We start from the raw sequence: 12,838 nt of genomic DNA, 5'->3' as shown, positions 1-12,838 counted from the left end.
TCTTGAACTTGTAATTTCTTTTTGCTTTTTTGAACTCAGGGCCTGCATACTGTCCTTGGCTTTCTTTTTTTTTTAGACTTAATGTTTTATTTCATAAATTAATATGTTTCTATGTCATACAAACCCTTAGCCTAATTTGGATTAAGTTCTAAAAACTAAGTCCCAGTGATTGTATATAGAGATTCCCTTCTTGAACACTTGTTTGTTAAACTTGTCATTTGAAATGTGATGTAAAACCAATGTTAATAAATTCTTTAATAAAAAAGTCAATATGTAAGTAATGCTTGTGGAAAAATTACCATAAAGTCATAAAACAATCCACTGCACAGAATTTTTGTAACAAATTGTCATGAAGAAAGGCTTAATTTCCTAAATTGTAAGTGATTTTTGAGAGACAGTAAAATAGATCCTCTACCACTCAAAAAAAAGTATATAAACCTGAAAATCACAAAGAAAGATTGGTAAACAGATGAATAGTAACAGTCTTTAGGCATAGATGAAAAATTCTATTTCGTACATGAGAAACTGTTGTATCGAAGACAGCACCATGTGTTCAAGATGCTTCTAAATACATAGTAGCGGTATAAGCATAGCCATGAGTATTTACCCCACAGTTCTTTTTTTTTTTTTTGCCAGTCCTGGGCTTGAGCTCAGGGCCTGAGCACTGTCCTTGGATTTTCTCAAGGCTAGAGCTGTACCACTTGAGCCTCAGCACCACTTCTGGCTTTTCTCTATGTATGTGGTACCGAGGAATCGAACCCGGGTCTTCATGCATGCTAGGCAAGCACTTTAACCACTAGGCCAAACTCCTGGCCCTTAACCCACAGTTCTATACAACAAGTTAACTGACACATGCTAGGTAGGTATTCTGAATTACTTGTTACAGAAAAGCATAGAACATTATCTACTGGACCCTTAATGAGGAAACTAGAAATTAATTGTGTTATACATAAATCTGGCATTACCAAAAAATTGATGTTCATGATAATAGGCAGAAAGTTGCATAAATACTTATACATAAATATATACAAATATTTGCACCAAAATATACACATTTATAAATATTTCCAGATATGTAAACATCGTGTTGTAATATAGTATATGCAACATGCTCTTATTTTATGAAAATGGATGATATATAGACAATATTATTATTATTTTTTTTTTGCCAGTCCTGGGCTTGAGCTCAGGGCTTGAGCACTGTCACTGGACTTTCTCAAGGCTAGCACTCTACCACTTGAGCCTCAGCACCACTTCTGGCTTTTTGCTATGTATGTGGGGTGCCGAGGAATTGAACCCGGGTCTTCGTGCATACTAGGCAAGCACTCTACCACTAGGCCAAACTCCCACAATATTATTATTTTTATTTTTTAATAAGATTTTTTTATTGTGGTTAATAGAAGGGTTACATTATATTCACCAGATAAAAGGTACATAACTTCACAAACATTGATACCCTGTCTCATGACATGGTCCCCATTTCCCTCCCACCCTCCCCCCCCCACTTATCTTGATTTCCCCCCTTCCCTATCCAATTTCAAATAACCAATTAAGCACATATAAAATATATCAGAAAACAAGGTGAAATATTGCAACAATATGAGATAACCAAGGGATGGCAAAAGAGATGAGAGATAACATAATACATTAAGAACAACAGTCATTCATTATATGGCTTTTGTTTCCTTATCCTGCAGGTCCTTACATTTAGTGTCATACTATTTGGCCTAATGTCTCTAGATTTTGTAAATCTCTGCTAGTAGAGCCCAAGGTTTCTACTGATTATGACAAATGAGGGAGACTATTGGGCTTATGTTCCTTTGAGTCTGGCTTACTTCACTTAATACGATTTTTTCTAAGTCTTTCCATTTCCTTACAAATGGGTGATGTCGTTCTTTCTGACAGCAGCATAGAATTCCATTGTGTATAAATACCACATCTTGTTGATCCACTCATCAACTGAGGGACATCTGGGTTGGTTCCATATCTTTGCTATGGTGAATAATGCTGCAATGAACATGGTTGTGCTAGTGGATTTAGTATGCCCTAGATTCTGGATGGTTGGGTAAATGCCAAGTAGTGGGATTGCTGGGTCATAGGGGAGCTCTATGTTTAGTCTTTTGAGGAACTGCCATACTGTTTTCCATAGTTGAATGAGTTTGTACTCCCACCAACAGTGCAGTAGTGATCCCTCCTGGCCACATCCCCTCCAGCATCTGTTGTTATTAGTTTTCTTGATCCTGGCCATTCTAACTGGAGTGAGGTGGAATCTTAGAGTTGTTTTGATTTGCATTTCTTTTATGACCAGAGATGTCGAGCATTTCTTCATGTGTCTATAGGCCATTTTTATTTCTTCTTCAGAGAAGACTCTCTTTAAGTTTTTGGCCCATCTTTTAATGGGATGGTTGTTATTTTGGAGATTAGTTTTGGAGTGATTCAATTTTTTTGAGCTGTTGATATATTTTAGATATGAAGCCTTTGTTTGTTGTATGGTTAGTGAAGAATCTTCTCCCATTCTGTAAGCTTCCTAATTAATTTACTAGCTATGTCCTTTGCCTTACAGAAGCTCTGCAGTTTAATGCAGTCCCACTTATCCAGCTTTTCTCTGATTTGTTGTGTTTCTTGGTCCTTATTGAGAAAATTTCAACCTGTGCCAAGGAAGCCTAGTGTATCTCCTTGTCCTTGGCTTTCTTAGGGCTAGAGCTCTACCACTTGAGCCACAGTATCATTCCCAGCTTTTTCTGTGTATGTGGTACTGAGGAATAGAACCCTGGCTTTCATGCATGCTAGGCAAGCACTCCACCACTAGACCAAACTCCTGGCCTGTGCCATTTCTTTTATTAGACGCTCAGTGTTTGCTTCTCATCTGGTTGCTTCTAGGAGCCAGGTGAATGTTTCCAGACAATGGTAAAGACTCTGTCTGATGAACACTCGCTCATGTAGTGGTGTTCAAGGCCTCTACAGAGATGTCTCTGTACCCGCTGGCTATGAGATGATTCTCCCACTGGGGTCCATGGTTGGAAAAACCCATAATTAGGTGCCTCTGTTGTGTCAGAACCAATGCTCTTGCTGGCTTAGACTCTGTGTGTCCTCCCAGCTTCACGGTCCTTCACATTTGGCCTTGATCTTGAGTCTTCCTAGTTCAAACAGTGCAAATGATGCTCAAACAGAACGAATGCCACAGTATCTGCTGCTGGACCATGAGAGTTATAGCCGAGCACGGTGGCTTCTGGACTAGGTGGTCTCAGCATAGTCAAACTGCTTCCATGGAGTAAAAGATTCTCAGTGTTTAGTCCCACCCTTTACCTTACAACCTGTTGCATCTTGGCTTTCAGGTTTTAAACCTAGAAAAAGAAGTAGGACCATCTACTCACTTCCTTTTGCAGCTTCTGTTCTTTCACCCTGGACCTCAAAGGACCTCCTTCACTTTCCTTTTTCTACTTCTCTTTCCTCCCAGGAAGGAATTTTCTCCATGTCATACCCACTTCCTTCCCTCCTTTGTGAGCAGGACATTTTGTGCTACTCCTTTCCTGAGACCATTTTTGCAGAACATTCCAGAATTACAAGAAGAAAAATAAACTGAAAGGCAATGACAATATTACTATTATGTGGATCCTGTGCTACAGAAAGAGGATTTTGAGCAAAATCTGGAGTATTCTTTGTGATTCAGGGATGCCAGCTATTCGTTCCTTCAGGTATTTGGCACGATAGCTTTTAGAAGCCTTTGGTAGGCCATAGGAAGACAGGAGAACATTTATGTCTGCTTTGCAAGGCCCCGGATAGTTGTAATATTTGGTTCTTGCATATGTATCAATTCTTAGTCTCTCTCTTTTCTTACTGGGCATCAGCTATCATTGGGCTTAGTGTGTGCTTTCTTTTGTCAGCCCTCTGTTTTTCTAATTTGCTGCATCTAATTTCCTTCCTCCTTCCCTCCCTCCATCCCTCCCTCCCTCCCTTCTTTCCTTAGCATGGTCCATTGCTGAACTGCATTTCCAGTTCCTCAATTCTATTTTTGATTGAATATTCTACTCCCCTCTTGCTGCATGAAAAATTATCCTGAAATGTAATTGTTTAAAACAATTGTAATTCACACATCCCATAGGCCATGAAGGCCTAGACAACTCCCTGTACTATGAGGATTTGCTGTGGTTCTTAGCCAGTGAATGAAATCCTCTGAAGAGTCTAAGATGACTTCCCTCTAATGGCTGGTGTCTTTGGTAGAATTCTTGAGATGCTGATCTTGCTTAACCAGGCACCCTTGGCAAGGTAGTCTTAGCACGGACTGTTTCCCCCTGGAGGGCAACCTCTATGGAAACCAGTGGTATCTGCTCGTGGTTTTCTGGGTTAACTTTGGAGTTCACAGTATCACGTCTGTTGTGTTCTATTGGTCATGAAAATTCCAGGCCCGCCCACATTCAAGGGAGGTGAGTTGGATTCCACTTCTTGGTGGCAGACTGGGATGGAAACATTTTAGAAGACCAAGTGGAATGAGACATAGAAGTGGGACTGTGTGCAGAACATGCAATCCACTGTTCTGAGAAAAAAAAATGAGCCTTATTCATACAAATAAGGAGAAAGACCAGCTGGCGGAAGGCTTCCACATTGCTTCTGTGAGTAAAATATACACACCTTTGTGTTGGGATCCTGTTGGCTGTCTTCATTGTGGTGGGTCTTTCTGGTTTTCTGCTTTCTGCATTATATTTAGATGGGTGAGTTTTCTTGAGGACTGATGAGTCAAAGATCTGAGTTGTTTCTTGCATTCAGATGGTACAAGGTCGGAAACAACATTTGGTTTGAAGGGTACGCATCCACCATCACCCAGTTTCCCAAGGGAATACCCAGCTACAAATTAATGACCATCATCTAGCAACAGTCCAACAGAGCTGGACCCCCACTGTCTCAAACTCCCAAGTCCTGAATACGGGCCCTTTGCTGCCTAGAAGAACCACAGCAAATGAACTGACTTGGTTTGATTAGGTCCCTTGACTTGATGCTTTAGAAATGGAAGCTGTAGCCAAGATCAAATCCTGTGCTCCCACCTGGAATAAAATCATAGGGGTTTATGTCTGAGAGGGCACTTAGACCAGCCCAAACTTTGTATTTTAGAGATGAAGAAACTGTGCCTCAGATTGTGTAAGTGACTCTGTGGTTGCTTAAGATCACATAGCTAGAATATGCAACATGAAGACAGGCACTGCATGAGTCCGGGTTATTAGGAAAAGAAGGGATGAGTGGAAGATGGGAATGTTGGGTCTGATGAGTTGGGTTGATTTATGGAAGTGTCTTTTCCTGGTGTTTCTTGGGATGGAAGTTGGTCAAGTTTATAAGGTTCCAAAGGGAGAGTGCACCTTTAATGTAAAGGGTTATTTGCTGACAGGAAGACAAACTCAGTGTGGAGCTGTAACGGCATCTGCATATCTGCCCTGCTGAGGTACCACCTGTGTGCCTCAGTGCCCAGGTGTGGTAGGAAAGGTCTTCCTAAGCTTTTAGGAAGTGATTTGGTTTATCCAGGCTTCACCAAGAGCAAAGGAATTTGGGGCGAATAATATTGCCAGCTGTCATTCTGCTAGGGAAATACAGCCAGAGACAGTTCACTATGAAGCTCAGAGGCTGAATTCCCTTAATTTTGAGACAAAAGGTAGCCGTTGGCTGGCACTAGTGGCTCATGCCTATAATCCTAGCTACTTAGGAGGATGAGATCTGAGGATCACAGTTCGAAGCCAGCCTTGGCAGAAAACTCCTTGTGAGACTCATATCGCTAATTAACCACTCAAAAATGGAAAATGGCATCGTGGTTCAAGTGGTAGAGCACTAGTCTTAAGCACAAAGTGCATTAGGGACAGTTACCAGGCCCTGAGTTCAAGCCCCACAACCAACAAAAAATCAAATAACCCCCCCCCCAAAAAAAACCTGCTAGTGGTTGCCTTTTGTAGAGAACAAAAATAACTTTTGGACAACCCATCACGAGTTTTCTGGTTTTCGTGGTGGTCATGGACTTGAATTGAGGATCTAGGTGCTAGCTCTAAACTTTTTCACTCAAGGCTAGCACTCTATCACTTTTAGCCACAGTGCCACTTCTGCTTTTCTGGTGGTTAATTAGAGATAAGAGTCTCACAGACTTTTCTGCCTGGGCTGGCTTGGAACCTTCATTTTCAGATTTCAGCCTCTTGAGTAGCTAGGGTTGTAAGTCTGAGCCATTGGCACTTAGCTGGGGTTCTGTTTTAAGCCAGTACAATTTTCAACAGAAGCTTCTACAACTGGTTGTAGATTTCTTTTTGTCAGAACCTAGGGGGTCTTTGTTATACTCACTGTCCTAAAATGATGGCGGTTACCCGAGAATTTATTGTGATGGCAATGATTATTTTTCCTACAGGTGTGGAAGGTGCTATAGGACATACACAAAACATGTGTGGGGTCTTAAGAATTGATTTTCTATAATGGACATAACTTAAGTGATAGGTGTAAGGCCTGAGAGATAATTGGCTTCGTTAATATTCAGTACCTGTTCCTTGTTTTCATTCTTTAAATCACTAGTTGGCCTGACTCAGAGCTGGGACAGTTGCCTAAAAACCTTCTGGGGAGAAGCAGGAAAGAAGGGCTTAATCACTGGCATGACTGTAGTCCTGATGGATTCAAATATATCATCGAAATTGTGCTTACTTCTTTTAAATGTTTGATTATTTATTTCTGGGACCATTATTAACTTAATTGTTCTCAATTTGTTTTATGAAAAATGTATTCCTATATGTATTCTGAAGTATTAATAATAAAGCTGGTGATCTACAACTTTCAAGCATTTAAGGGAATATATAATATATATGTGTTATGCAAATATATTTGCATATCTATCTATCTATCTATCTATCCATCTATCTATCTTAGAGGAAACAAGAGAAGAACAAATGCAGAAGTAGGCTAAGTTGGTGCATACCTGAGGTCCCAACTTGTGGGGAGTGAGAGGAAGGAAGACAGAGGTGAGGTCTTCTTGGGATTAAAGTATGGGAGCCTATCTAAGAAATACACTGGATACAAAAGGGCTGGGAGTGTGGTCCAGGAGGTAGGAGTCTTGCCTTGCAAGCATGAGGACGTGAGTTAAATTCCTAATACTGAAAAACAAACAAACAGAAAACAAAATCCCAGCACAAAACAGCAACAGAAAAACCAGCCGGCTGCCAGTGGATCAAGTCTGTAGTCCTAGCTACACAGGAGGCTGAAATCTGAGGATTTGGGTTTACAGTTAACCTGGGTTAGCTGAAGACACAGGAAGAAGCAGATAGGTGTGCTAGCACTGCACGCGTCTTCCTACACCACGCACCCAGGCCTAGGACCTTCTCTCTCCTAAAGCCAGGGCTCAAAAAGGATAGCACATAGAGCCTAAAGTACAAACAGATTAGAAAGCTGAAAGAATGTTGTAGCCAGCCAGGCCAGTGGCTTACATCTATAATCCCAGCAAATTCAAGAGGCAGATACTGGAAGGTATTGCCCTGGGGCTAGCCTCCAGCTGCCCCTCCTCTGCTCCACCCCCCACCCCCCAAATAAAGCTGGAAGTGGAGCTCTGGCTCAAAAGATGGAATGCTAGTCTTGAGTGAAAAAGCTCAGGAACAGTGTCTAGTCTCTGAGTTCAAACCCCAAGACAGGTACACACACAGACACACAGACACAGACACACAGACACAGACACACACACACACACACACACACACACACACACAATTGCGAAATGTTAGCAGTGAATGAATCAGGTGAATTATAGACTGGTATTGGTCATCCCTTTTCCTTCCTTCCTTCCTTCCTTCCTTCCTTCCTTCCTTCCTTCTTTCCCTCTTTCTCTCTTTCTTCCTTTCTTTCTGGCAGTGCTCAGGTTTTGAACCAAATTACTTTACCACCTCCAGCCCTTTTTCCCTTAGCTATTTTTTTTATATAAAATCTTACATTTTTCCCCTAGCCTTTTTGGACAACAATATTCCTATTTATGCCCCTCATATAACTAAGATGAGAATAACCTATGACCATACCAGGATTTTATTCATTAGCGATGAAATTTTGCTAATTTATTTTTGCCTGGATGAGCCTTCAGTGTTAAGTTCCCCTTCTCCCCCTTATCCCCCTCCCTCCCTTCTTTCCTTCCTTCCTTCTTTTTGTGCCCAGTACTGGGTGGCTTGAACTCAGGGCCTGGGAACTGTCCCTTAGTTTATTCACTCAAGGTGAGTGCTCTGCCACTTTAGCCACAGCTCCACTTGTGTTTATTTGCTGGTTAGTTGGAGAGAAGAGTCTCAGAGTTTTTGTGCGCTGGTTGGCTCTGAACCAGGAGCATCATATCTTAACCTCCTGAGTAGCCACCAGTGTCTGGCTCCTTCATTTTCTTATGTCCTGTCCTGATTTTTATCCCATTCATTCCTCTGCTTCAAGGAAAGTGAAACATGGGAAAAAAAGAATTGGACTGTGACTTAAATACTTGGAATGTGTTATCATTGAAATTTCTTCTGGTAATAAGGTCAAGTCAGAATTCAGGAGAAATGTCATACTGCCTGTGATTTGAAAACACATTTAAAGAAAGTAGGGCAGAATAACCGTTTGCTGAAAACCTCTGCCAACAAATCTCCCCCACTCATTTCTGGGCCTGTCAGATATTCACTATTTCCCACGCTACAAGAACTTAGGTTCCAGGCTTTCTTCTGAGGTTTTTGATGACTGAAAAATGTCACTACTATGTGCTTGTGGTTTTGTCTGAAGCCACATCCTGGAGAAGTCAAGTCAAGCAGCTGCCATGCCAAAGTCCAGGGAAAGAAACCAAGTCAGCTTCCCTGGCGGGGGAGGGGTAGAGCATGGCCTTCCAACTTTCATTCCTCTGCAACAAGGCCCTTGTTGAAACATCTTGTTCCTCTCTCTTCATCAGCTGTGCAGTTTATGCAACTTCCAGCTCATCTCCGTTACCTGTCTGAGGAAGAGAAGGGCGTTAAGTTCTCTGATGCTCTTCAGCAAACTCACTCTTGTTTTGGTTAGCCTATTAGTATGTCTTATTTAATCTTAAAAACATACTAGCTCTCTATGTTCAATCACAAAATAAAATAATGATATTCAAGAATACCGCAAGAGACGGAGCCTGGGAGGATTGCAATTCAACCTCAGCTCTGATAAAATATTAGTGAGCATCTGTTGTAACCAGTAGCTGGGGGCAGTGGTTCATGCTTGTTATTCCAGCTACACTGGAAGTGTAAATAGGAGGATGGTAGTCCAAGCTGGCCTGGAGAGACTATCCCCTGCCACACACATACACAAACATAAAAAATAACTAAAGCAAAAAAAGTGGGGAAACATATCTCTATAAATCATGAGTATGCTGAATGTGTAAGTAAAGGTATATAAAATAAAAGGAAGATACTGAAGTGATGACACAGATCAAGATGCATAGAATACATAAATTGTTTTATTAAATGGTAACTAATTCAGTACACAACCTAATAATTAAGAAAAATGAGGGCAGGGCCGAGAGTTTGGCCTAATGATAGAGTACTTGCTTAGCACACGTAAGACCTGGGATCGATTCCTTGGCACCACATACATAGGAAAAAAAAGCCAGGCTGGGCACAGTGGCTCACACCTGTAATCCTAGTTACTCAGGAGGCTGAGATCTGAGGATCAAGGTTCAAAGCCAGCCCTGGCACAAAAGGACCTGAGACTCTTATCTCCAATTAACCTCTAGAAAATGGAAAGTGATGCTTGGCTCAAGGGTAGCTGAAGAGCTCAGGGATAGCATCCAAGCCAAGTTCAAGCCCCATGACCCACCAAAAAAAAAAAAAGCCAGAAGTGCTGCTGTGGCTCAAGTGGTAGAGCTCTAGCCTTGAGAAAATCCAAGGACAGTGCCTAGCCCTGAGCCCAAGCCCAAGATAAGAAAGAAAGAAAGAAAAGAAAAGAAAAAAAGGAAGAAAGAAACATGAGGGGAAGGGTGGGATGAGAGGGGTGGGGGAAGATGTTAAAAGGGATGGCATTGATCAAGAGACACTGTATGTATAAACTGCTCTGCTGAATGACAACTCCTTTGTACAACTACTTAAAAAAATAAAAAAAAACATACTTATAAAATAAAAAGATGAGTCAAATGCAGTGGCTCATGTCTGTAATCCTAGCTACTCAGGAGTCTGAGATACGAGGTTTGAGATTGGAAGTCAGCCAGGGCAGAAAAGTCAATGAGACTCTTTTCTCCAATTTACCACTAAAAAGCCAGACATGGAGGTATGGCTCAAGAGGTAGACCAACAGACATGAAAAAGTCAAGTGAGAGCTCAAAGTCCTAAGTTTGAGCCCCAGAACTGGTATACACACACACACACACACACACACACACACACACACACACACACACACACACAGCCCAATAAAAATAAATACATTTTTAAAGGGTAAAAACCTGCTAAGGGTAGTAGCTGAGAAGGGAAGAATTAGGAGATCTACTTTAAAAGAATCTACTTCATACTCTTATAAATCTTTAGACCTTATAAACCTTACAGATAGGCAAATTAACATTATCATGGATAAGGGTAACACAGTTGTGGTAGATCCCATGGAATTAGTAGTTCACAATAAGTGCTGCAAACTTACCATGGAAGTAAGGAAAAGACATCCATAAAATCATCTTCAGTGAAGGAGATTTTGGAATAGTGGATATAAAGAAAAGTTATATTCCTAAAGGGAAATGTCAAATAATCAGCAGGTATTTTGGGGGTTTGGGTTTGTGCCATTTCCCTTTCTAACTTATATTCATTATATGTATATATATATATGTGTGTGTGTGTGTGTGTGTATTTACTGTGTATATATACACACATATGTAGCTATATAATGTATACACACATATTTCCATATAATGTATAATTGACATTTTGGTCAATGACGGATCATCTGTAGACCATATAATATGATAGTGGTTTTTTGTTATATCTTTAAGCCTTTGTATGTCTGTGATCAAATAACAGATAGAAATAACTTAAGGTCTGTTTGGCCTCTCAATACATCATGATATTGAGCATGTGGTGGAGCAGAGCTGCTCATATCATGTTGGCCAAGAAACAGGGAACAGGACTACAAGAAAGGGCTAGGTCAAGATCTACCCTCCAAAGACATGATAAAAAGTAAAAAGGGAAATGACCTACATTCAGCAATTATGCTTCATCTTCTACTTTAATCACCTCCCAATAATGTAATCAGAATATAAACTGATCAAGAAATCGACATTGATTAGATGAGAGCCCTAGTGATTGAATTGTCTCTAGAAACCCAGAGCTGTTCTTTATTAATTTTGAGGGCATTTCCTATTTCAATCAGTTGGCAATTAAGATTCACAAGCCTATACTTTTTCAACTTGACACCCAAATACATTTGCTTATACCATACCATTCCACCACTGGCCCTCAAAGGCTATGGGCCATCTTGTCATGCTAAATACAACTAGCTCCTTTCCATGAGTCTCCAAAGTCTTAGCAGTGCCAACTTCATTCGAAAGTTCAAATTCATGTCTCCTCTGAGACTAAAAGTAAACTCTTATCCACGAGCCCCCAGATTAGCTAAAGCCTAGTTTTCCTAAATTCCCTCTGTACAACGGAACTCTCCTTTCCCAACACTGATTATACTTGCATAATTTAATGCCACTCTTTCTCAACACACTGAAAACTCTACGGGGGCAGGGACCATAGCTGCACTGTTCCCATTAATCACAGAGCCGTGAAGAGGAGTCTTTCCAATGCACTTGATAAACTGACTTTACTGTAAAAGTAAACTTCTAACCTCAAACTTTCATACCAATGACACATGCATTCCTTTTTATTTCTCAAGGCTTTTACAGTCATAAGATACCCAAAACACTATTAACTGATTATTTACCCAGAAAATCCTGATGGCCAGGAGCCTAAATCTTGGTCAGAACTATCCACACTGAAGAAAAAATGTTTAGTGGCTCTACTGGCTTAGACACTGAAGTTCTAAGTAAAATTTCTGAAGATCGACAAGATGGGCCAGAAAACACATCCACAGGAAGTTTGTCCAGGAGGACAATGACATACTTTCAGATTACCTCCACATCATCTCCAAATTCCAGCCATCTTCATTATACATTATGCCTCTTAGTTTTAGTACTGTATAGGTATCAAGGTGACATTAAGCTTAGGACACAGAGGTCAGCCTCACAAAATTGCTTCCAATCTTCCTATCCTTCAAAGTAAGTGTAAACATGTGTTCAGACCTCCATGGAACTGGAGGCTAAGCCTAATGTAGAGAGAATGTGAGCCTTAGGGTAGAGACTGAACAGCAACTTTTGAGTCAGAGATTTTTTTCAGAGAATCTTAAACTGGTAATTTTGCTGTGAGCACAGAGCATCTGAAGGTGCCCCTCAGGCTCTTTCCCCTGGGTTCTTTTCAGAAACTCCAGATATACCACGTCCTGGGGTCAGACTTGCTGTGTATTGCTGAAACATGACTGTGTTAAGAGAAAGTAGTCTAAGATGATGAATGGATTCGCAAAGCATCAAGGAGGCTCAGCCCTTCTCAGGGGCCCATCCCTGTTCACCTCTGCACCTTGTGGTCCAAAATGGTGGTGATAATCCAGCCATCTTATCCATACTGTTGATGGGTAAGTAATGACATATACCAATGGTACATATTTGTGGAGGCACAATGGATACATGAATACATTATACAATGAACAGATCAGAATAAATAGCACATCTGTCACTTGGTATGTTTATTATTCGTTGTGGTGAGAACATTTAAGATTCTTCTTTTGAATTACACAACACACGGCGATTGTGAACTGTAGTCATTCTAGTCTGCAATGGGAACAGTAGTCCT

Source organism: Megascapheus bottae, chromosome 7, assembly GCF_031878675.1.
Source record: "Megascapheus bottae isolate mThoBot1 chromosome 7, mThoBot2.hap1, whole genome shotgun sequence".
Taxonomy (NCBI): domain Eukaryota; kingdom Metazoa; phylum Chordata; class Mammalia; order Rodentia; family Geomyidae; genus Megascapheus; species Megascapheus bottae.
This window is presented reverse-complemented; position numbering follows the sequence as displayed.